The 23,297-nt window shown below is 38.3% G+C and overlaps 1 pseudogene; it reads left to right on the top strand.

Moving 5' to 3' along the window:
• The first annotated feature begins 13,585 nt into the window (after positions 1–13,585).
• Positions 13,586–18,737, top strand: LOC101049501 (RNA-binding motif protein, X chromosome-like; annotated as a pseudogene).
• Positions 18,738–23,297: the final 4,560 nt, after the last annotated feature.

The following is a 23,297-nucleotide window of genomic DNA, read 5'->3' as shown; positions in this document are numbered from 1 at the left end:
CCACGGACAGCTAGGCTCCATTCCAAAGCTAAAAAATAAAAGGCCACTTTGTTCTGAGGGGAGCTAGCTTTTACAAGAAATTTCCTCCTCACCACTGGGGCAAATTAACTGCCTCAGTCCTGGTTACTCTGGGAGCATTTCTCCAGAGCTGGTCTGGCAGTCCAGCCTCCCACTCTTGCCATAAGATACATGTATACAAAGTTTACATAGTCCACTCCACACACTTAGAAAACTGACTTGATCAAAGTCAGTGTGAGAACTGCGATAATGGAGGACTGTTACAGGCTCATGTGCAATAAAGACAAGGCAATATCAGCAGAAATAGGCTACAGAGGATTCGTAGAATAGACGATGTCTGCACTGAGGTTTACCTTCATAATATTAATTGGTAACTCAGCATTGAACATCTGCCACATGCCTGGTCCCAAGTCTGGCTGATGCAGAATATAAAGAGGAACCTTCAACTTGCAACTCGGCAAGTCACTTCAAATCTCTGTTCTCTGAATCCTCACCTCTAAAGTGGAGTCATAATACCTGTTTCCAGATGTTGCTAAAGAAGCAGTGAAATAAGTTTGCTTAGGTAAAATTCTTATGCAGTACCTGGGCCATAGAAGATAATCAATAAATAATAGTTAAGAAAGGCAGAGCGGGTCAGTATCCATGTCCAGCGAGAACAGCAAACATAAAAAACACATAATTACATTGTGTTGTTACAAAGCCTACATGAGGTGTGCACGAAGTATAGGGCACCAAATACAAGTATGAAGTATACTTATATTTGAAACCCACAGGGAAAGTTTCAATGCAGGTTTCACAGAGAAGACAAATTTTATCTGGATGTTGAAAATCGAATAACAATTTACCAGGTAAAGTGAGGAGGAAGGGCAATAGGAGCAGAGGGCCCAGTTGAAGGCACATCAAGCTATTCCTATGGGCTTGTGTGGATGAAGAGTCAGTGGCAGAGAGGAAAGACATTAGGATGACAGAAGCAACCAACCTTGGTAATGGGTTGGACATGGGGCTGAGTGAGGGAAGAGGAAGAAGTCAAAGACGGCAGAGGGTGGGCTTAGCAGTGGGAAGATTGTGGTGCTCCAAATTAGTCTCACAAGGAAGACTAATTTTCCAAGGCAGAGGTGCCTATTCAGGGCAAAGATGAAAGAGAAGGTGGGTTGGATCCACAAATCCAAACCAATGGGGTAATTGAGATGCTCTTACACTCCTGGAAGTGATGAAGTGATGAATAGGAGGGAGGACACTTGGCTAACTTTGGCCTAGTGGCCTCAAATTGCAGCAGACCCTACCTCGGCAATTCTATGACCTTTATGAGTTACTGTTGAAACCCTCATCAGATATGTCCCTGGCAACTCTGTAAGGCATGTGAACAGACTTGCTGTTCAGTTTAACAATGAGAAAGCTGGAACAATGAGTGGGCTTTAACTCAACAATTCAGGTATACTAATTAACTTAATTATATTAACTGTTTAAGTTATAATCCAGGAATTTCATTTGCTGAATTTTGCAAAAACGCCCAAGCCACAAAGTCAAATGTTTGCCAATGACAAATCAAGTTCACATAAAGTTAAATTACCTTTTACGGATAGTTTTCTTATCAGTTGTATTTTTAGTCAGTTGTATAATTTATTTTTATTAGAAAATACAGAACCATGGTAAAACATTTTAAATGTATGAAAGGATACCAGTTTCTTGTATATCTTTACACAAGAATATATTTACTTATAAAATTTATTCTATACTAATAAAAGTTGGTTTGCATAACTCCTTTTATTTATACAAATGATATATACTCATTTTCTGCACAGTCTGAAAATGGAACCATTAATATTTTTCTCATTTTCTTTTTTAGATTAAAAAATATCTATTAAACTCTAATAAATGATGTGCACACAGCTTTTAGAAAAGGTAGCCTTTTGTAATGTATACAGATATCTTTACATTCTTTATGCTGACTTTTAAATTGTCATCTTTTTCAATTACAATTTTTGTACATAGTAAAAGAGAAGATGTGTACAGACCCTGTTATTGCCAAGCATCTTAAAGATGAAGAGGGAATTAATGATAGGTATAATTCAGTCAAAATGCCAAAAAAAGATTCAGCAAAGTAAAAAATATTTTTAAAACTTGATTCTCTAGGTCCTTTTTGTTTTACATTCTCAAACCATTGTCAAATATTCTAAATATCTGACTGTCTTTTTAATCAATATTCCATACCAAAAATTGTTTTATTAAATATTTTGGTACATAAGCCACAAAAAAAGGGAATCCTCCCTAACTCATTTTATGAGACCAACATCATCCTGATACCAACACCTGGCAGAGACACAACTAAAAAGAAAATTTCAGGCCAATATCCATGATGAACATTGATACAAAAATCTTCAATAAAATACTGGCAAACCAATTGCAACAGCACAACAAAAAGTTTATCCATCACAATCAAGTAGGCTTCATCCCAGGGATGCAAGGCTGGTTCAACATACCCGAATCTATAAATGTAATCCGTCACATAAATAGAACCAATGATTATCTCAATAGATGCAGAGAAAGTCTTTGACAAAAATTCAACAGATCTTTCTGCTAAAAACTCTCAATAAACTAGGTATCAATGGAACGTATCACAAAATAATAAAAGTTATTTATGACAAACCCACTGCTGATATCGTACTAAACAGACAAAAACTGGAAGCACTCTCTTTGAAAACTGGCACTAGACAAGGGTGCCCTCTCTCACCACTCCTATTCAACACAGTGTTGGAAGTTCTAGCCAGAGCAATCAGGCAAGAAAAAGAAACAAAGTGTATTTAATTAGAAAAAGAGGAAGCCAAATTGTTTCCATTTGCAGATGACAGGATTGTATATTTAGAAGACCCCAATCCTCTCAACCAAAAATCTCCTTAAGATGAGAAGAAACTTGAGCAAAATCTCAGGATACAAAATCAATGTGCAAAAATCGCAGGCATTTCTATACACTGATAACAGAGAGCCAAATCATGAGTGAACTCCCATTCACAATTGCTACAAAGAGAATAAAATACCTAGGAATACACCTAACAGGGGACGTGAAGGACCTCTTCAAGGAGAGCTGCAAATCACTGCTCAAGGAAATAAGAGAAGACACAAACAGAAGGAAAAACATTCCATGCTCATGGTTAGGAAGAATCAGTATCATTAAAATGGCCACACTGCCCAAAGTAATTTATAGATTCAACGCTATCCCCAAATAGCTACCAATGACCTTCTTCGCAGAACTGGGTAAAAAAAAACAACTTAAACTTCATTTGGAATGAAAAAATAGCCCACATAGCCCAAGAAAATCCTAAGCCAAAAGAACAAAGCTGGAGGCATCATGCTTCCTGACTTCAAACTATACTACAAGGCTACAGTAATCAAAACAGCATACTATTAGTACCAAAACAGATTTATAGACCAATGCAATGGAACAGAGGCCTCGGAAGTAATGCCACACATCTACAACCATCTGATCTTTGACAAACCCGACAAAAACAAGCAATGGGAAAAGAATTCCCTGTTTAATAAACAGTATTGGGAAAACTGGCTAGCCATGTGCAGAAAACTGAAACTGGAACCCTGCCTTACATCTTACACAAAAATTAACTCCAGATGGGTTAAAGATTTAAACATAAGACCTAACAGCATAAAAATCCTAGAAGAAAACCTAGGCAATACCATTCAGGACATAGGCATAGGCAAGGACTTCGTGACTAAAACATCAAAAGCAATGGCAGCAAAAGCCAAAATAGACAAATGGGATCTAATTAAACTTAAGAGCTTCTGCACAGCAAAAGAAACAATCATTAGAGTGAACAGGCAACCAACAGAATGAGAAAAAAATTTTGCAAGCTACCCATCTGACAAAGGGCTAATATCCAGAATCTATAAAGAACTAAAACAAACTACCCATCAAAAAGTGGGCTAAGCATATGAACAGACACTTTTCAAAAGAAGACATTTATGTGGGCAACAAACATATTTTAAAAAGCTCATCATCAGTGGTCATTAGAGAAATGCAAATCAAAACCACATTGAGATACCATCTCACACCAGTTAGAATGGATATCATTAAAAAATCTGGAGACAATAGATGCTGGAGAGGATATGGAGAAATAGGCTTTAACACTCTTGGTGGGAGTGTAAATTCAACCACTGTGGAAGACAGTGTCATGATTCCTCAGGGAGCTAGAGATGGAAATACCATTTGACCAATCAATCCCATTACTGGGTATATACCCAAAGGATTATAAATCATTCTATTATAAAACACATGCACACATATGTTCGCTGTGGCACTGTTTACAATAGCAAAGACTTGGAACCAATCCAAATGCCCATCAATGATAGACTGAATAAAGAAAACGTGACACATATACACCATGGAATACTATGCAGTCATAAAAAATGATGAGTTCATGTCCTTTGCAGGGACATGGATGAAGCAGGAAACCATCATTCTCAGCAAACTGACACAAGAACAGAAAACCAAACATCACATGTTCTCGCTCATAAGTGGATACTGAACAATGAGAACACAGGGACACAGGGAGGGGAACATCACACACTGGGGCCTATTGGGGGGTGGGGAGGCTAGGGAAGGGAAGACAGGAGGTAGGGGGATTGGGAAGGGATAACATTAGGAGAAATACCTAATGTTGGTGACAGGGGGACGGAGGTAGCAAACCACTGTGGCATGTGTATACTTATGTAACAATCCTGCACAATCTGCACATGTACCCCAGAACTTACAGTATTATTTAAAAAATAGAAAGAAATAGAACTTCGGGGGGGTGGGAAATGCTAGGTATATTTTTACTTTTTGAAGTTATTGCTGCCAAGCTCAGTGGCTCATGCCTGTAATCCCATCACTTTGGGAGGCCAAGGTGGGTGGATCACCTGAAGTCAGGAGTTCAAGACCAGCCTAACCAATATGGTGAGGCTGACCTTCACTAGTAAAAATACAAAAATTAGCCAGGTGTGGTGGCAAGCACCTATAATCCTAGCTACTCAGAGGGCTAAGCCAGGAGAATCGCTTGAACACAGGAGGCGGAGGTTCCAGTGAGCCAAGATCACACCACTGGACTCCAACCTGGGTGACAGAGCAAGACTCCATCTCAAAAAAAAAAAAAAAAAAAAAAAAAAAAAAAAAAAAAAAAAAGTCATTACCAAATTGCTGTCTTGTTAACAATTCCATTAGCAATTTATTTATTTATTTATTTATTTGAGACGGAGTTTCACTCTTGTTACCCAGGATGGAGTGTAATGGCGCGATCTCGGCTCACCGCAACCTCTGCCTCCTGGGTTCAGGCAATTCTCCCACCTCAGCCTCCTGAGTAGCTGAGATTACAGGCACACGCCACCATGCCCAGCTAATTTTTTGTATTTTTAGTAGAGACGGGGTTTCACTATGTTGACCAGGATGGTCTCGATCTCTTGACTTCGTGATCCACCTGCCTCGGCCTCCCAAAGTGCTGGGATTACAGGCTTGAGCTCCATTAGCAATTTATTAAAGTGCCTCATTTCCCTCACTCTCACCAATGCAATGTGTTATCAAATATGTTCATCTTTTTCAATCTGACAGGTAAAAGTGATATCTTTTTAAATTTTTTAAGTTTTATTTTTATAGATTTAGGGGTACAGTGAAGTTGTGCTACATGGATTTATTGCGTAGTGGTGAAATCTAGGCTTTTAGTGTATTCTTTACCAAATAGTGTATCTTGTATCCAATAGGCAATATTTCATCTCTCTCCCCCTCCCATCTTTTGGAGCCCCCAGTATCTATTGTTTCAGTCTGTATGTCCATGTATACCCATTGTTTTGCTCCACTTACAAGTGAGAACATAAATTTTTTGACTTTCTGTTTCTAAGTCATTTTACTTAAGATAATGGCCTCTAATTTCAACCATGTTGCTGCAAAAGACATGATTTCATTCTTTTTTTAATTAAAAAGGATTATATATATTATATATAATACAGATAATGGTCTCCAATATAAAATATAAAATAAATACATTATATGTAACATTTATATTATATTGGAGGCCATTATCTATATTTTATACATATCACATTTTTAACCCAATTATCCATTAATGGACGCTTGTTTCCATGACTTTGCCATTGCAAACAGTGCTGTGATAAACAAGTGCAGGTGTCTTTCTTATATAATCATTTATTTTCCTCTGGGGAGATTCTCAGTAGAGGGATTTCTGGATCAAAGGGTAGTTCTGTTTTTAGTTCTTCAAGAAATCATCATACTATTTCCCTCAGATGTACTAATTTCATATTCCCACAACAATGTATAAGCATTCCCTTTTCTCCACATCCTCTCCAACATCTGTTGTTTACTGACTTTTTACTAATAGCCATTTTGACTGGTGTAAGATGGTATCTCATTGTGGTTTTCATTTGCATTTCTCTGATCGTTAGTGATGAGCATTTTTTTCATATGTTCATTGGCTCCTTGTACGTCTTCTTTTGAAAAATGTCTGTTCATGTCCTTTGCTCACTTTTTAATGGGATAATCAGGTTTTTTTTTCCTTGTTGAGTAATGTAAGTTCCTTGTAGATTCTGGATATTAGCCCTTTATTGGATGCATTGTTTGCAAATATTTTCTCCCAGTCCATGTGTTATGTGTTTACTCTGCTACTATTTCTTTTTCTGTGCAGCAGTTTTTTAGTTTAAGGCCCATTTGTGTATTTTTGGTTTTGTTGCAATTGCTTTAGGGAACTTAGTCAAAAATTCTTTGCCTAGTCAAATGTCCAGAAGAGTCTTTTGTAGGTTGCCTTCTAGAATTTTTATAGTTTCAAGTCTTGCATCTAAGTCTTTAATCCATCCTGAGTTAATTTTTGTGTGTGATGAGAGATAGGGGTTCAGTTTCATTTTTCTGCATATGGCCATACAATTTTCCCAGGACCCCTTATTGAATAAGGTGTTGGTATGGTTTGGCTGTCTCCCCACCCACATCTCACGTTAAATTGTAATCCTTATAATCCCTATGTGTCAAGGGTGGGACCGGGTGGAGGTAATTGGATCATGGGGGCAGTTGCCACGATGCTGTTCTCCCAATAGTGAGTGTGTTCTCATGAGATATGATGGGCTTATAAGCATCTGGCCTTTACCCTGCTTGCACTTCTCCTTCCTGCCACCTTGTGAAGAATGTGTCTTACTTCCCCTTTGCCTTCTGCCATGATTGTAAGTCTCCTGAGGATTCCCCAGCCACAATAAGTCAATTAAATCCCTTTCCTTTATAGATTACCAAGTCTTGGGCAGTTCTTTATAGCAGTGTGAAAACGGACTAATATAGGTGTTCTTTCCCCATTGTATATTTTTGTTAATTTTGTCAAAGATCAGTTGGTTGTGGGTATGTGACATCATTTCTGGGTTCTCTATTCTGTGTATTTGTTTTATACCAGTACAATGCTGATTTGGTTACCATAACCTTGTAATATAATTTGAAGTCAATGTGATACCTCCAGCATTATTCTTTTTGCTTAGGATTGCTTTGGCTATTCAGGCTCTTTTTCGACTTCATATGTATTTTAGTATTGTTTTCTCTACCTCTGTGAAAAATTATGTTGGTAGTTTCATAGGAATTGCATTGAATCTACAGATTGTTTTGTGCAGTATGGTCATTTTAATAATATTGATTCTTCCAATAAATATTGTTAAATAGGCCAAAATTTTTAAAGGCCAACAGGGGAAGAATGGAGATACTCAAAATAGGAAGGTTTCTCCCCTTTGTATTCTGTCAAAAAGGAAGAAGAGAAAACAAAAAAATTAGTTTGGAGGAGATCATCCATGAGCATGGGATGTTTTTCCATTTGTTTTTGTCATCCATGATTTCTTTCATCAGTGTTGTGTAGTTCTCCTTGCAGAGATCTTTCACCTCCTTGGTTAAATGTATTCCTAAGTATTTTTACAGCAATTGCAAATAGGATTACTTTCTTGATTTGGTTCTCAGCTTTATCATCATTGATCTATAGAAATGCTACTAATTTTTGCAGTTTGATTTCCGTATCCTGAAACTTTATTGAAGTTACTTATAAAATCTAGGAATCTTTTGGAGGAGTCTTTAAGTTTTTACAGGTGTAAGAGTAAATCTTCGGCTAACAGAGATAATTTGACTTCCTCTTTTCCAATTTGAATGCTTTTCATTTCTTTCTCTTGCCTGATTGCTTTAGCTAGAACTTCTAGTACTGTATGAAAACAAGTGGTGAAAGTAGGTAACTTTCTCTTCTTCCAGTTCTTAGGGGGAATGCTTTCAACTTTTCTCTGTTTAGTAGGATGTTGGTTGTGGATTTGTCATATATGGCCTTTATTATTTTGAGGTATGTCTCTTCTATGCTTAATATGGTCAAGGTTTTTATCATGAAAGGATGTTGGATGTTTAAAATGCTTTTTCTGCATCTATCTATATGATCATATGGTTTTTGTTTTTCATTCTGTTTGTGTGGTGAATCACATTTATTGATTTATGTATGTTGAACTAACCTTGCATCCCTGGAATAAAACCCACTTGACCATAGCATATGATCTTTTTGATGTGCTGTTGTATACAATGTATTAGTATTTTGTTGAGGATTTTGGCATCCATGTTCATCAGGGATATTGTTCTATAGTTTTCTTTTTTGATGTGTCCTTGCCTGGCTTTGGTATCAAGATGATGCTGGTTTCATAGAATGAGATAGGGAGGATTCACTCCTCCTTGATTTTTTGGGGAATAGTTTTATTAGGATTAGTATCAGTTCTTCCTTGTATATCTGGTATAACTGGCCAGTGTAGACCAACACTGGCCAGTTATTTGTTTGGGCCAAATAAGAAAAAAAAAAAAAGATTCAACTGTGAACCCCCTGTCTGGTCTTGGAATTTTTGTTGTTGCTGGTTTTGGAAGACTTTTTTGTTACTGATCCAATTCCACTACTCATTATTGATCTATTCAGGATTTCCATTTCTTCCTGATTCAATCTTGGGAGGTTTGTGTTTCCAGTCAGGTATCCATTTCCTCTAGTTTTTCTAGTTTGCACACATAGAGATGCTCATAGTAGTCTCTGATTATCTATTCTATTTCTATTGTACCAATTGTAATGACATCTTTATCACTTTTGATTGTGCTTGTTAGAATCACCCGCTTTTAAATCAGTTAACCTATTAGTCGCCTATCACTTTTATCTTGTCTTTTATTTTATTTTTTTGTTTGTTTGCTTGCTTGCTTTTTAAAGACGTGGTCTTGCTCTGTCACCCAGGCTGGAGTGCAGTAGCACAATAAGGGCTCACTGCAGCCTTAACCTCCCAAACTCAAGTGATCCTCCCACTTATTCTGTGTTTGTAGAATAGAATGTTCTGCAAATGTCTGTTAAAACTATATGGTCTAGAATCCAGTTTAAGTCCAGAGTTTCTTTGATTTTTCTGCCTCAATGATATGTCCAATACTGTCAGTGGGACATTAAACTCTTCAGTATTATTGTATTGACATCTATGTTTTTTCTTAGATCCAGTAGTATTTGTGTCTCAGATCTAGTAGCATCTGGGCACTCTGGTGTTGGGTGCATGTATGCTTAGAATTGTTATATCTTCCTGTTGGATTGATCTTTTTGTCATTATATAATGACTTCCTTTGTCTTTTTTAATGGTTGTTAATTTAAAGTATGTTTTTATCTGATATAAGTAAAGCTACACCTGCTCCTATTTTTGGTTTCTGTTTGCCTAGAATATCTTTCTCTGCCCCTCTAGTTTGAGTCTGTAAATGTCTTTAGCAGTTAGGTTGGTTTCTTATATACAGAACATGGTTGGATTTTGCTTTTTTCAATACATTTCCCTAGCCTGTATCTTTTAAGTAGAGAATTGTGTTTATTTATGTTTGGGGTTAGTATTGATATGTAAGGTTCCCTTCCTGTTACAGTGTTAATTATTACGGTGTTGCTTTGCAGTCTTTATTGTGTAACCACTTTATAAGACATAGGCGTTTTATATTTTCCTGTGTTTTTATGATAGAAAGTATTACCTTTTCATTTCTATGTTTAGATCTTTGAATGGTTCTTGCAGGGCTGGTGTAATGGTGAGAAATTCTCTTGGTGTTTGTCTTTGAAAGGGTTTTTATTTCTCCTTCATTTATGAAGCTTAGTTTAGCAAGACAAAAAATTTATTGGCTGGCATTTCTTTTCTTTACAAAGACTGAAAATAGGCCCCCAGTCTTTTCTGCTGAGAATTCCACTGTTAGTCTGATGGGATTTCCGTTATAGGTGATTAGATGCTTCTCTCCTCTTTTAAGGATTTTTCCTTCATGTTAACTTTAATAGTCTGATGACTGGGTATTTTTAAAAGCAATATTTTGAATTATTTATCTGGTATTTCAAAAATTTCCTTTTTGTTAAGTTCCATTGCTAGAGAGTTAGTGTGGTGCTTTGGGGTGTTACAACACTCTCCTTAAATATTTCCAGAACTGTTCTTCTGGTTCCTTCTCATCTGGGTAAGCTACCTCTTCCTCTTATTTTTGAATTTACTTTCATTGTGATGAGATTTTACTCTCTCTCTCAAAGATTTGACTACAATATCTGTTGAATGGAGTCCTTTGGAGTTGGTTCTGGGTGCTTTCAGTGGCAAAGACTGTGCAGTTTCCTTAGTGTGTGTGCATGTGTGTGTGTGTGTGTGTGTGTGTACAACTTTCTCCTCATCAAATGTTTTTAAAATCAATATTTTGAATTCCTCATCTGGTATTTCAAAAATTTTATTTTGGTTAAGATCCATTGCTAAAGAGTTAGTGTGGTCCTCTGGGGATGTTGTAACACTCTCTTTAAATACTTCCAAAACTTTTCTTTTGGTTCCTTCTCATCTGGGTAAGTGATCTCTTTCTCTTATTTTTGAATTTACTTTCATTGGCATAAGATTTTTTTTCTCTCTCTCAAGGATTTGACTGTAATGTTGTTGAAGAGAATCCTTTGGGTTTGGTTCTGAGTGCTTTCAGTGGCAAAGACTCTGTGTAGTTTCCTAAGTTATAGATAGCTTTTGTACAGGAGCTTTCTCCAATCCTGGTTGTAGTAGTAATGTACTGGGCAGATAAGCAGGCTCACTGCCTCTTGCGTGGCCTATATAGCAGAGGCCTCAGGAAACTAATCTAGTTCCTCACTGCTGAGTGCTTATGTCAGCAAATTATATTTTGGGTTGTTTAGTTCATCCTCTCAGTCTGTGGGTGATTCTTATGGGTAAGAGCCAGGTGCAGCTCAGGTAAATGGGTATATGCTTGATCTCTGTTTGCCACAAGGTGCTCCCTGTTGCCTTAGGCAATAGGCCATCCTGTAGAATGCACAGTGGTCTGAGCTTCCTGCTCAGTTCTGGAAGAGATGAAGCTTGGCCTGCCAAATTGGGCAGACCCACCTATTCATCCCCCAATAGCAAGTGTAAGCAATGGCTCCAAAAGGGAAGTCCAGGAGGCAGCCACCAAGCACCTAGAGCTATGCCTGAGTATGGAGTGGAGAAACTTCTGCTTCCCCAAGTGTTCTGCCCAGGAAGGGAGGAGTGGCCTAAACACCCGAAGAGTGGTTGTGCCAAATGCCTGGAGATACATCTGGGCATGGAGTAGAGGGGTTGCTGCTGCACTGAGATCTCTGTACCTGAAGGAAGAGGTAGCTCAGGCTCCTAATCCAGGTGAGTGAGTGTACCATATACCTAAGAATATGCCCCAGTGTGGAGCAATGACGGCTCCACTGCACCAAGGGACTTCTGCACAAGAAGGAATATTTGACCCACTTGACCCAGGAGGCCAACAGGAGAAGAATGGAGCTACTCAGAATGAGAGAGTTTCTCCCCTTTGTATTACATCAAAAAAGAAGAAGAGAAATTAGAAACATTAACTTGAAGGAGATCAAACCTGTTGTCATTTCTCCTAGCCAGTGAATTCTATAGGTCCTGAGCCATTTGCATGTGTCTTTGAGCCCGTTGGGGAATGTTGATTTAATCATCAATTCACAGTGATTGCAGGAGAGAGGGAATATTTTAAATCACACCAAAAAGATTCAAACAGCAAAATCTGGAGGGTGGGAAACTATAGGGAGAAAAAAATTTCAATATTTCTTCAACAAATAATTTGTAAAGGGCAGGAGTGTATTTACTAGATTAAAGCATACTTGCAAGACTTTGCAACCAAATCAATATAAAGAAATCATTTGAATCCATAGTTTAGTTTTAAAAAATAAACTAATTTTTGGCCAGAGTGCAGTGGCTCAAGTCTGTAATCCCAGGACTCTGGGAGGCTGAAGTGGGTGGATCACCTGAGGTCAGGAGTTTGAGACCAGCCTGACCAACATAGTGAAACCCCATCTCTACTAAAAAATACAATAAAATTAGCCTGGCATGGTGGCACATGCCTATAATCCCAGCTACTTGGGAGGCTGAGGCAGGAGAACTGCTTGAACCGGGAGGCAGAGGTTGCAATGAGCTGAGATTGCACCATTGCACTATGGCCTGGGTAACAAGAACAAAACTCTGTCTCAAAAAATAAGAAAAAATAATTTTTAAAATTTATAAGACAACTAGGAAAATGTGGAAAATAATCTAAATTTTGATGATATTGAGTAATTATAGTTACTTGCTTAGGCATAATAGGAGTATTGTGGTTGCATTGTTTTTTAAACACTTCTTATCTCTTATATATACACTGAAATTGTAATAGATGAAAATACAATATCAAAAATTTTCTAATAATTCAGTTTGAAGTCAGGAAAGTGGGTGAGGAGCATGTCAAACAATAATGGTGATAATTATCAAAGCACAGTGATGGGTACTTGGGAGCTCATCATACTATTATATTTTTACATATGTTTGAAACATAAAAACTAACTTTAGCCCCTACCTCACACCACAAAAACGAGTAATTAAATCTGTATCACAGACCTAAATATGAAAGCTAAAACTATAAAGATCCTAGAAGAAAATGTAGAGTATTTTCCTGACCTTGGAGTAGGCAAAAGTGTTTTAGTTAAGACATAAAAGTCACTTTCTTTCTCACAAAAAAAGAAATTAATAAATCCAACTTCATAAAAATAAAAAACATACACTTTTCCAAAATAAAACCAAAATGAGATGGTCACCAAAATGGCCAAATTTAAAATAAAAAGATTGGCCACAAAAAGTAATTAAAGAGATAGAGTAATTTGAACTTTCATGCACTGTGAGTGGAACTCTACAATGTTAAACCAAATTTACAAATTGGTCTAACAATTTATGATAAAGACAAACATGTTATCTACCAAGCAATTCCACTTTTAGGTATATTCCTAAAATAAACATGCAAATATTCACAAAAAGTTTTGTATTGTAATACTCATAGGAGCTTTATTTATAATAGCCCAAACCTGACATAACCCAGATGTCTATCTACAGAAGAATGGACAAAGAAGAAATTGTTTTGGTTGTGTAGTAGTGCTAGCAGCTTCGCGGTTCAGTTTTCAAACCCAGAAGCCGCCACTTGTGTTGAGCTGGGTAGGAAGCCCTTGTTGGCAAGCTATTTGGAGCTTGAACCCAATGTCACCCCTCTGACTCACCAGTTGGGGGTAAAAAAATGGTTGAAGCAGATCACCCAGGAAAGCTCTTCACTGGTGGGCTTAATACAGAAACAAACTAAAAAGCTCTTGAAGCAGGATTTGGCAAATATGGACAAATAGTCAAAGTAGTATTGACAAAAGACCATGAAACCAACAAATCAAGAGGATCTAATTTTTGTCACCTTTGAAAACCCAGCAGATGCTAAGGATGCAGCCAGAGACATGAATAAAAAGTCATTAGATGAAAAAGCCATCAAGGTGAAACAAGCCACCAAACTATCATTTGAAAGTAGTAGTCGTGGACTGCCTCCACCTCCAAGAAGTAGAGGCCCTCCAACAGGTCTTAGAGGTGGAAGAGGAGGAAGTGAAGGAACCAGGGGGCCTCCCTCATGGGGAGAACATATGAATGATGGTGAATATTCCACGAATTTTAACACGAGTTCTTGCAGGGTACCACTACCTGTTAAAAGAAGACCACCACCAGTGTGCTGTATCCAGGAAACCCATCTCACTTGCAAGGATACACAAAGGCTCAAAATAAAGGGTTGGAGGAAGATTTACCAAGCAAATAGTGAGCAAAAAAAAGCAGGAGTTGCAATCCTAGTCTCTGATAAAATAGACTTTAAACCAACAAAGATCAAAAGAGACAAAGAAGGGCATTACATAATGGTAAAAGGATCAATCCAACAAGAAGAGCTAATGATCCTAAATATATACGCATCCAATGCAGGAGCACCCAGACACATAAAGCAAGTTCTTAATGACTTACAAAGAGACTTAGACTCCCACACAATAATAGTGGGAGACTTTAACACCCCACTGTCAACATTAGACAGACCAACAGGACAGAAAATTAACAAGGATATCCAGGACTTAAACTCAGACCTGGAACAAGCAAACCTAATAGGCATTTACAGAACTCTCCACCCCAAATCCACAGAATATACATTCTTCTTAGCACCACATCACACCTACTCTAAAATTGACCACATAATTGGAAGCAAATCACTCCTCAGCAAATGCAAAAGAATGGAAATCATAACAAACAGTCTCTCAGACCACAATGCAATCAAGTTAGAACTCAGAATTCAGAAACTAACTCAGAACCACACAACTTCACGGAAGCTGAACAACTGGCTCTTGAATGTTGAACGGATAAACAACAAAATGAAGGCAGAAATACAGATGTTCTTTGAAACCAACAAGAACGAAGACACAACATACCAGAATCTCTGGGACACATTTAAAGCAGTGTCTAGAGGAAAATATATAGCAATAAATGCCCACATTAGAAGCAAGAAAAGATCTAAAATTGACTATCATCAAAATTGAAAGAGCTAGAGGAATAAGATCAAAAAAAACTCAAAGCGAGCAGAAGACAAGAAATAACTAAGATCAGAGCAGAACTGAAGGAGATAGAGACCCAAAAAGTCCTTCAAAAAATCAACAAATCCAGGAGCTGGTTTTTCAAAAAGATCAACAAAATAGACAGACCACTAGCCAGATTAATAAAAAAGAAAAGAGAGAATAATCAAATAGATACAATAAAAAACAATAAAGGGGATATCACCACAGACTCCACAGAAATACAAACCACCATCAGAGATTATTACAAACAACTTTATGCACATAAACTAGTACACCTGGAAGAAATGGATAAATTCCTGGACACTTGCCTCCTCCCAAGCCTAAACCAGGAAGAAGTTGAAACCCTGAATAAACCAATAACAAGGGCTGAAGTTGCGGCAGCAATTAATAGCCTACCACCCAAAAAAGCCCAGGTCCAGATGAATTCACAGCCAGATTCTACCAGACATACAAAGAGGAGTTGGTACCATTCCTTCTGAAACTATTCCAAACAATACAAAAAGAAGGAATCCTTCCCAAATCATTTTATGAGACCAACATCACCCTGATACCAAAACCCGGCAGAGACTCAACAAGAAAAGAAAACCTCAGGCCAATATCCATGATGAACATAGATGCAAAAATCTTCAATAAAATACTGACAAACCGATTGTAACAACACACTGTAAAGCTTATCCACCATGTTCAAGTAGGCTTCATCCTGGGGATGTAAAGCTGGTTCAACATATGCAAGTCTATAAATGTAATTCACCACATAAACAGAACCAAAGACAAAAACCATGTGATTATCTCAATTGATGCAGAGGAAGGCCTTTCACAAAATTCAACAGCCCTTTATGCTAAAAAACCCTCAATAAACTAGGTAATGACGGAACCTATCTCAAAATAATAAAAGCTATTTATGACAAACTAACAGCCAATATCATACTGAATGGGCAAAAACTGGAAGCATTCCCTTTGAAATCTGGCACTAGACAAGGATGCCCTCTCTCACCACTCCTATTCAATATAGTATTGGAAGTTGTAGCCAGAGCAATCAGGCAAGAAAAAGAAATAAAGAGTATTCAGTTAGGAAAGGAGGAAGTCAAATTGTCTCTATTTGCAGACAACATGATTGTATATTTAGAAGACCCCATTGTCTCAGCCCAAAATCTCCTTAAGGTGATAAGCAACTTCAGCAAAGTCTCAGGATACAAAATCAATGTGCAAAAATCACAAACATTACTATGCACCAATAACAGACTTAAAGAGAGCCAAATCAAGAATGAACTGCCATTCGCAATTGCTGCAAAGAGAATAAAATACCTAGGAATACAACTAACAAAGAATGTAAAGGACCTTTCCAAGGAGAACAACAAACCACTGTTCAATGAAATGAGAGAGGACACAGATGGAGAAACATTCCATGCTCATGCTTAGGAAGAAACAATATCATGAAAATGGCCATACTGCCCAAAGTAATTTAGATTAAATGCTATCCCCATCAAGCTACCAATGACCTTCACAGAACTGGAAAAAACCACCTTAAACTTCATATGGAACCAAAAGAGAGCCCGCATAGCCAAGTCAATTGTAAGCAAAAAGAACAAAGCTGGAGGAATCACACTACTGGACTTCAAACTACACTACAAGTTTACAGTAATCAAAACAGCAGAGTACTGGTACCAAAACAGAGATATAGACCAATGGAACAGACCAGAGGCCTTGGAGGGAACACCACACATCTACAACCATCTGATCTTTGACAAACCTGACAAAAACAAGCAATGGGGAAAGGATTCCCTGTTTAATAAATGGTGCTGGGAAAACTGGCTAGCCATGTGCACAATGCGGAAACTGGACCCCTTCCTGACACCTTACACTAATTAAAGACTTAAACATAAGACCTAACACCATAAAAACCCTAAAAGAAAACTAGGCAAAACCATTCAGGACATAGGCATAGGCAAGGACTTCATGACCAAAACACCAAAAGCATTGGGAACAAAAGCCAAAACAGACAAATGGGACCTAATCAAACTCCACAGCTTCTGCACAGCAAAAGAAACAGTCATTAGAGTGAATCAGCAACCAACAGAATGGGAAAAAATTTTTGCAATCTACCCATCCGACAAAGGGCTAATATCCAGAATCTACAAAGAACTAAAACAGATTTACAAGAAAAAAAAAAAAAAGAAAGAAACAAGCCCATTCAAAAGTGAACGAAGGATATGAACAGACAGTTTACAAAAGAAGACATATATGAGGCCAGCAAACATATGAAAAAATGCTGCTCATCACTGATCATTAGAGAAATGCAAATCAAAAGCACATTGAGATACCATCTCCCATCAGTTAGAATGGCGATCATTAAAAAATCTGGAGACAAAAGATGCTGGAGAGGATGTGGAGAAATAGAAACACTTTTACACTGTTGGTGGGACTGCAAATTAGTTCAACCATTGTGGAAGACAATGTGGTGATTCCTCAAGGACCTAGAAATAGAAATTCCATTTGACCCAGCAATCCCATTACTGGGTATATATCCAAAGGATTATAAATCGTTCTACTATAAGGATACATGCACATGAATGTTCATTGCAGCACTGTTTACAATAGCGAAGACTTGGAACCAACCCAAATGCTCATCGATGATAGACTGGGACAGGGAAAATGTGGCACATATACACCATGGAATACTACACAGCCATAAAAAAACGATGAGTTTGTGTTCTTTGTAGCGACATGGATGAAACTGGAAACCATCATTCTCAGCAAACTGACACAAGAACAGAAAATCAGACACCGCATGTTCTCATTCACAGGTGGGTATTGAACAATGAGAACACATGGACACAGGGAGAGGAGCATCACACACTGGGATCTGTCGGGGGAAATAGGGGAAGGACAGTGGGGGGTGGGGAGCTGGGGAGAGATAGCATGGGGAGAAATGCCAGATATAGGTGAGGGAGAGGAAGGCAACAAATCACACTGCCATGTGTGTACCTATGCAACAATCTTGCATGTTCTTCACATGTACCCCAAAACCGAAAATGCAATTGAAAAAAAACCACAAAGTCTAAAAATACAAAAAAAAAAAAAAACAATACCACCACCAAGCAGTGGGGGGTCCTCCTAAGAGATCTGCACCTTCAGGACCAGTTTGCAGCAGCAGTGGAATGGGAGGAAGATCTCCTGTATCAGGTGGAAGAGATAGTTACGAGGCCCACCTCAAAGGGAACTGCTGCCCTCTCATAGAGATGTTTATTTGTCCCCACGAGATGATGGGTATTCTACTAGAGACAGCTGTTCAAGCAGCGATTATCCAAGTTTTCGTGATATAAGAGATTATGCACCACCATGAGATTATACTTATCGTGATTATGGTCACTCCAATTCAAGTGATGACTATCTATCAAGAGGCTATAGTGATAGAGATGATATGGTCATGATCGTGACTCTTCAGATCATCAAAGTGGAGGTTTCTACAGAGATTCACATGAGAGTTTTGGCAACTCACGTAGCGCTCCACCTACACGAGGGCCCCCACCTTCTTATGGTGGAAGCAGTTGCTATGATGATTACAGCAGCTCACGTGACAGATATGGTGGAAGTCGAGACAGTTACTCAATCAGCTGAAGTGATCTCTACTTAAGTGGTCATTATCAGGTTGGCAGACAAGAAAGAGGGCTTCCTCCTTCTATGGAAAGAGGGTACCCTCCTCCACATGATTCCTACAGCAGTTCAAGCCAAAGAACACCTAGAGGTGGTGGCCGTGAAGGAAGCCGATCTGATAGAGGGGGAGGCAGAAACAGATACTAGAAACAAACAAAACTGGCACCAAAATCCCAGTTCAAAGAAACAAAAAATGGAAACTATTCTGTCATCACTACCCAAGGACTACTAAAAGAAAAAATATATATTACCTTTTTTAAATTCCCTGTTAAGTTCCCCTCCATAATTTTTATATTCTTGTGAGGAAAAAATTAAAACATGTTTAATTTTATTGACTTTATGACATTTGCAACAAGCAAATGTTAAATGTCTTAAGATTTCTTGTACACTTTCCAAATAAAAGTGTCCTTAATGGCCACTTCCTATGTGATTTTCCCCAGTAAATTAGGGAAGAAATTCTAAGATCTTCCACAAAACATCCAGCCATGTAAAAAATGAAGAGAATCGTTCTGCCTGTACAAACAAGCTAGCTATTAGAGGGTGATTGGGGTACTCTACTCAAGATTTCAGGGTGTCTTTCAACTGAAATCTCAGTGTTGTCAGTATGAAAAATCTGAAATCAGATGCTTATGTAAGGAAAGTGCTGTTTACTCAGTAAACCCAAAAAAGCAAATGAAGTATGCCGATCGTTTTGCCTTTCTGACATTTCCCTGGGAATCTGCAAGAACCTCCCTTTCCCCTCCCCCAATATGACCGTTGTAGCGTGTGTTAAACAACTACAGAATATTAAATAAAAAGTTTGACAAAAAAAAGAGAGAGAGAGAGAGAGAGAGAGAAAGAGAGAAATTGTTTTGTGTTTGTACCATGAATTATACCTAGTCAATAATATAAACTACTAATGTGATAACATGGATAGATCTAAAAACTGTTGAGCAAAATAAACTAGAAACAAAAGTTCATTCTGTATAATTCCATTTATGTGAAGCTCTATAACAGGCAAAACAGATTTATGGTAGCAGAAATCAATATAGTAGTTACCTCTGGAAGTGGGTGGCTTCACTCAGAAAGAGACGTAAGGATACTTTCTGGAGTCATGAAAATGTTCTAATCTTTTTCTGGATAATGGTCACATAAGTTTATATCTATGTAAAAAAAATGTACTGTTCTATTCACTTCAGATTTGTGCATTTTACTAGTTGTAATGTATAACTCAATAAAGCAGTATTCTAAGAACATAAGAGACAAAAACAGAAACATATATTACTGACAGCATGATAGAATACATACTTTAAGAAACATGCTGAGTAAACTAAAACAATTATACATTTAAGTGCAAATTATGGCAGAAAGGAGAAAGTAAAATTACAGAAAGAATTGAATAACTGTGTATAAGTAGCAAGAATATACAAGAAGGAGGCTAAAAGCTAGAAGGGTAGGAGGAGAATTTGAAGAGAAATGATGCCAGAAAGCATGACAGTGAGCTGGAAAATATTTCTAGCCAAAAATCCATAGAGCAAGAAATGGTTCATTGATATTTATATCAGTGATAGCTGTCAGTTGTTACACATACATGCTATAATAACCCCTTTTGTTACACAAACCTTTATTGAAAGAATGCCAGACACAACTTTTCTTAATGGTGCTTTGAGGGAAATTAAAGGGAAAAATAAATATGTAGCACACCTAGGATGATATAGGCAAGAAGGAAGGAAAGCAACCATAAGGTCTGTGTGGTAGTAGGGAAAGAAGAAAACCACCATGTATACCCACCATATACACACAGGTATTCTCAGAGTGCTGAAAAGGCATTGTGTTAATTCAGCCACCACTCGAATCTTTTTAACTCTGAAAAATTAACTAACTGATAAAGTAACCAAAAACAAAAGCATATATCCCGTTAAACAGATAAATACTGAAGATGTTTTCAATGCAATCAAGAACCAAAAATGTTGACTGCTATCACCACTATCACCCAGCATTGTTTTTGAAAGACATTAGGCTAATACAAGGAGATGAGAGAAATATAAAATTTGTATAATGTTTAAAAATGAGACACAATGCTATCATTATGTACAAGTGACACTTAGAAAACCCAAGAGACTCTTTAAAACCTATCATTAGCATTTGTCAAGACAGTAGAATACAAGATACCAAACTCATTCAACAAATATTTAGTAAGTACCTACTGTGTTCCATAAATTGTTTTAGGAGCTGAGGATATAGATGAAGAAAACAGAAATACATTCCTGCCCCCAAACAGCTTTTACTGTGCCAGTGGTGGGAAACAGAGAGTAAACAAAATAAATAAGTAAAATATATTCATTATTAGTTGATAAGGCCTTAACGGAAAAATATGTAAAGGGAAAGATGACAGCAGAGAAGGTAGTGAGATATATTTTAAGGTGGAGCTGCCAGGATTCTGTCAGATTGGACGCAGAATGCAATAGAAAGAATTCAAGAATTATTTTAAGGACTTCTGGCCTAAGAATCTGGAGGAACAGAACTGCCATTTCTTGATAAGGGGAAGACAGCATGGGGAGCAGGTTTGGAGAAACAGATTCAGGAGTTTAGTTTGGGGACCCTGAGTGTGAGATTTCTATTAGCCATTCAAATGAGAGATCAGGTAGACACTTTGATATATGTGTCTGGAATTCAGTCTAGACACAAGAATCAGTATATATACGATATTAAGGCCAGGAGAATGATGGATAATGTAGGCAGTAATCATAGACTGAAAAGAGAAGTATAAGGACTGAGTCCTGCCACACATCGCATTCAAAGTTCAAGATGATCAGGAGATTTTCAGTAAAGAAAGAGGCATACATACAAAAATCTATAGCTTGTTTCCTTGTGACAATAATCCATTAGAAAGGAATATTGGACAAAATTTCCACTTATATTCATAAAATACCTAGGAATAAATTTAACAAGAAAAGTATAAAATCTGTATAATGGAAAACCATAAAATCTCATATAAAAATATAAAACAAAAACTAAACAAGCAGAGAAGTCTACCAAGTTTCTCTAGATTTCATTCACAATAATAATAACTTCAGTCCTTTCCAATGCAATTGCAACTAGAATTCTAATGGATTTTTGTCTCCAAAAATGATTGTAGTATAAAAAAAGTAAAAACAACCAAAAAATCTTGATAAGTGAAAACAGTAAAAGATCTTGCTTTACAAATATTAAGTTACTATAACCCTCTTCCATTTCTCCTTCCCTTTCCTTACAATTCAGTGCCAAGACATTAGGTGGCACCAAGCCAGGTCTGCAGTCAGAGAGAGGACACAGTGATACAGAGTGGGATGCTGGAACCCAGGCAGGGTGAGGAGGGTGGGGTGTCTGTACAGCAGGGCAGGCCATCATTGAAAATCTGAGCCCACAGGGGATGAGGGGGACATCCACATGTGGGAGTAGCCTGGTGTGAAATATTGGAGTCAGAATTGGGTGAGAAGGTCATCCCTACAGAGGGGAGGCCTTGTGTACAGTATCAGATGGTCTGGCCATGGTGGCTCACTCCTGTAATCCAGCACTTTGGGAGGCTATGGTGGGAGAATTACTTCAACCAGGAGGTCGAGGCTGCAGTGAGCTGTGATAAGGTTACAGCTGGTAGCTAGTTTAGACATAAACAGGTAAGGAGAGAGGCCCCCACTCCAGGAAAGTTAAACGACCATCAGGTGATGGTCAGGCGGTTGTTAACTATCTCTCTAATAACGTAGCAGCCAGCACCAGGAAAAGGCAGGCTCCCTATAGATAGGAAAAACCTGGAAGTGGTGATCTGTGCTTTCTGCTAAGATTTCAGGAGTTGGGTGGATGGGCTTACACATGTGCACTAAGAGGCAAAATGGCAGACTTTAACTGGTATATGATCTTCTAAGAATATTTGGCTGGTAAGGGAAGAACGTCTCAAGTGAGCATGCATGTAACTCCAGTAAACACACTGCATGTGGCCTGTCCCAGGTGCTGGCAGGCCACTGCGCAGGTGGACAGCCCACCCCAAGGAAAGAATCAGGGGAGAGAATATGCAAGAGCCCGGAAGCATGCTAACATATAAAACCCCGAGTCAAAAGGTCAAACCCTACACTTGTCCTCCAAGATGCCCGCTTTGCCCTCTTCGAAGTGTAATTTACGTTTTTTATTTTTTCATTCCTGCTCTAAAGCTTTTTATTAAACTTCACTCTTGCTCTAAAACTTGCCTTAGTCTCTTCTTCTGCCTTATGCCCCTCCGTCAAATTCTTTCTTCTGAGGACGCAAGAATTGAGGTTGCTGCAGATCCTTCTGGATTCGCTCCCGGTAAACCGGATAATCACCATGGAAAACAGTAACACCACGGTACTCCAGCCCGGGCGAGAGTGAGGCTCTGTCTCCAAAAAATAAGAAATAGAAACCAAACCGAGGGGTCGGGTGGTGAGGACATGGTGCGTCACAGGCTTGTGCAGGTTGGGCTCAGACCTGTGCTGTCTCAGGATGTAAAGTGTAACAAGGGGGCGGGGGTGGGCAGCGTGGGCCTGTGAGGCCTGTGGGTGCCTGTGTCTCCCAGCTCCCCCTGCAGCCAGCTCTGCAGTGGTCCGCTCCAGTTGCCACGTGACAACGATTCAGGTTCAAGACCATCATGGTTTACCGAATGCTTAGTGTTCTCTGCCCGTCACTGTGACCCCAACAGACCTGGGTTACTGAGGCAACCTCCAGAGCAGCCTTGGCACT

The sequence above is a fragment of the Saimiri boliviensis genome, chromosome 6 (genome assembly GCF_048565385.1).
Source record: "Saimiri boliviensis isolate mSaiBol1 chromosome 6, mSaiBol1.pri, whole genome shotgun sequence".
NCBI lineage: Eukaryota > Metazoa > Chordata > Mammalia > Primates > Cebidae > Saimiri > Saimiri boliviensis.
This window is presented reverse-complemented; position numbering and strand designations above follow the sequence as displayed.